Genomic DNA, 723 nt, shown 5'->3' with positions numbered 1-723 from the left:
TAAAAGGAATATGGATAGGCGGATAACGAAAGAGGGATTGAAATAATGGACTAACGAGAGAGGGATTGGAATAACAGAATAATGAAAGGGTAAGGGAATACGGATAGACGGAATAACGCAAAAGGGATCGAAATAATGGGATGACGAAAGAGGGATTGGCATAACAGACAATGAAAAGGCAAGTGAAAAGATAGATGCATAGACGGAATAACGTAGGAGGGACAAGCGAATATGAAAATGGGAAAAGGCAACACCAAAGGAAGCAGAAGAACGGGAGAATGATTGAATAATGAAAGGGTGAGGGAAGGTGGGAAGATGGAATAACGTAGGAATAATGGCATAGTGAAAGAGAGAAAAACATAGGAATAATGAAATAAGGAGAGGATAAGGGAAGAGGCATATATGGAATAACGTAGGAATAATGGGATAACGAAATGAATAAGGGGATATGGAGATGATGGAATAACGAAGAGGGGACCTGAATAATGGAATGATGAAAGGGAGAGAGAGTATAGATAAACGACGGAACGTAGATAGATAGATGAGGGAAAAGGTGGATGGACTGATGGGATCAGAATAAATGAATAACGCAAGAGAAACCGTGATAATGGAAACAGGGAAAGAGTGATTGGATTGATGGGATAATGAGAGGATAAGGGGAATAGGGAAAAGTGGAATAACGGAAGAATAGTAGAACTGTGATGAAAGGGTTTGAGGTATGGA

At 39.8% G+C, this 723-nt stretch overlaps 1 protein-coding gene across 1 annotated transcript in view; it reads right to left on the bottom strand.

The window, feature by feature from the left end:
* LOC119593642 overlaps positions 1-723 on the bottom strand; it is a gene marked incomplete in the record, with an annotated part of 14,462 nt that overhangs the window by 3,698 nt on the left and 10,041 nt on the right.

This window comes from Penaeus monodon, chromosome 32 (assembly GCF_015228065.2).
Source record: "Penaeus monodon isolate SGIC_2016 chromosome 32, NSTDA_Pmon_1, whole genome shotgun sequence".
Lineage (NCBI taxonomy): Eukaryota > Metazoa > Arthropoda > Malacostraca > Decapoda > Penaeidae > Penaeus > Penaeus monodon.
This window is presented reverse-complemented; position numbering and strand designations above follow the sequence as displayed.